Genomic DNA, 2825 nt, shown 5'->3' on the forward strand with positions numbered 1-2825 from the left:
AGTGGCAGTTGGGCTCTGAAGGTTTTCCTGAGGAGCTGTGTGGTTTGGTGTGTGTGGTTCTAAAAATAAAGTTCGTTTCTTTTGACAAGTGGCTCCTGAATTGTGCCCAGTCAGACTGCAGCAGAAAGGAAGATGAACTTTAGATCAGAGAAATGAGGACTTTTTCTAGAAGAGGCGAAATCTAAGCTGAGTCTGGGGAATGGTTTAGATGAGAAAGGAAGATAGGCAGCCAGAGGAACTAGCAAGACAAAGAGAAGACTTCTGTTTTAGTTGGCTTGTGTGGTTATAACAAAATAACTTAGACTGAGTGATTTCATCAATGTCAGAAATCCATTGCTCACTTTCTGGAAATGGGGAAGTCCAAGATAATGGCACCAGCAGTTTCAGTGTCTGGTGGGGGCTCACTCACTGCATCATAGATGGTTCCTCCTCGCTGCATCCTCACATTGCAGAAGGGTGAGTAGACTCTCTGAGGCCTCCTCTGTAAGGGAGCTAATCTCACTAGTGTCGGCTGTATTTCCCTCCTAAGTCTCCACTTCTTAATATATTGGACTAGGCATTCCATTTTGACATACGCATTTTTTGTGGGGGGAGCAGAGGGCATAAATACTCAGACCATAGCAGCTTGAAAAATCTCAGCATGTTTAGAAAACAAAACTAAAATTCTGTATGGTTAGGGTGTAGGTTTCACATGAATTTGTTGAGGTGTTGTTTTGTGAGAAGACATGATAAAGTTGGACAATAGGAAGTGACAAATGATATCCAGATAAAACGCAGTGGCAGGTCATATATGTAGCAGGTCAGTCCATGATTGAGGAGCAAGAAAGACATTCTTCATGAATGAGGCAGTAATAAATGTAACTATAAAAAATAGGCAACAGTAATCCGTGTTGAATATCTAATATGTACAAATGTTTTCCATATACCATGTCTTTGAAGTAGATGCATTTATTTTCCTACTTTTTGTAAATGAAAGTACAGTTCAGACGGGTTGAGTAACTTTCCCAAGTGACACAGGAGCAACTGCATCTTGTGCCCATCTTCACCCAAAACAGATGCTCTTAACTCATAACTCTTGTAATTGTGAAATGCACTTTAATGATGGGTAAAAATGTGGAGAGGCAGAGACAGGTCTTGTACACTTTATATAAAACCACATCAAGGGCTACCTCCAGAGTTCTGAGGTGCTAGTCCCTGTAGGGAGCCTGAGAAATTACAAAGATTATAAAATGGATCCCCAGGTGTCCACACTTACCTCCCTAATGCATCCTCCCAGAAGAGCCTGCTGTCATCTATTCCAAGCTACAGATATTCGCCCTGAACTTGTAAAGAGCAATTTATAAAATGTGCACTGAAAAAAAAAAAAGTAAAACCTCATACTCGAAGTTGATGGTTGGACAAACTAGGGCAGAGCATAGCTTATTATTATTCTTTAATTTCTCAAGAAGAGTGCAGTTTCATCCTATTTATAATAAAAGTTACTGATATAATAAAAGCGTCTCATCTCATCAGCAGTCATTTCTACAAATAGAGCATTGACGCTTTAGATATTAACATGTGTTATAAATGTCATTGATATATTAAGACTGTTCAGACTGTCTATCTAAAAATAGAGGGAAAGCCATAGGGAGGGAATAGGAAGACACAGAATGAACTAATTTGATCAGAAAAGGGGAATCTATTCTTGCACCCTTCAGTCTGTTTGTGAGCCATGCAGGTAAACACCTGGATCTGATTCATGGTTCGAATTTGACTCACCAGCTGAACATGATGCAGAGAGGGGAAGGGGGCGGGAAGAGAAAAAAAGGAGGAGGAAAAGCAAGAGAAACATGTGAAATTAAGTGATTTTAGTACTGGGAAGAACTCAAATTGTGTTCTTTAATCATCTCTCTTTGCAGCTTGGGCAACTGAGACACGAAAAGTGAATGCAGTGTGTCCCGAGTGTTTCTTGGTTAAAAGTTTCAGGAATCTGACCTCTGAATGAGGTTGAAACCAAGACAACTGACATTATTTTTTTCCTAGAGAAAATCAGGAAGTCCTGTGGGTTGGTAAAAGCACTGGCAAGTCTTTGACATACGAATTAGGAAGAAAGAAGAGGTGGGGAACTTCAAGTCTATTTAGTACCTACCATTGGATGGAAGCATTGCATGTAATATCCAGTGTGGTATGGGGAAAAGGCCTGGGAAAGAGGGTAGTTAGACCCCTCTTATTCATGAAGAGGCACTTCTCCCTCTTGATGGCAAGGGAATTTGTTAGCCGGACTGTGGCAGGAATTGGAATGTGCTTGTGGATTGATAAGAAAACTGGCTGCCCTGATCCATGTCCCCTCAGATGCCAGGCTCATTCTCTGCTGCACAGTTGCAAGGGCAGAGCTCCCTTTTACAATTTAGCCTAAGCTTTGACCTTGGATTCTGGGGGCCATAGGATGCCTTCACTAGAGCCACAGACTCTGCACAGGTGAGACTGAAGGTCAGAAGAGAAGGACTCTCTGGAGATCACACAGAAGACACCAGGTTGCCTGATTCAATTAAAAAGAATAGAAATGCATCGTCCAGTTAGGTCTTGTGTTGGTGACCTGCTCCAACAGGAGGCATCTAGTTGATGCCTTCAGTTCAATCCCTCCTCACAGCATGTCACAGAACAGACTGGGAGGGGGTGGGCTCACATGGGGCGAGGAAGCACATGGGAGAGGAAAGGAAAGTGTGGAGAGAAGAGAAATGTTGTGGGGTTTAAAAATAAAGGCTTTGAAATGGTAGTTGTAGCTTTCTAGTATAAACTTGTGCCTTTTTTTTCTGTTATTATTACTTTTAAGTTCCTCTTGAGCT

The sequence above is a fragment of the Marmota marmota genome, unplaced genomic scaffold (assembly GCF_001458135.2).
Source record: "Marmota marmota marmota unplaced genomic scaffold, marMar, whole genome shotgun sequence".
In the NCBI taxonomy this organism is placed as follows: domain Eukaryota; kingdom Metazoa; phylum Chordata; class Mammalia; order Rodentia; family Sciuridae; genus Marmota; species Marmota marmota.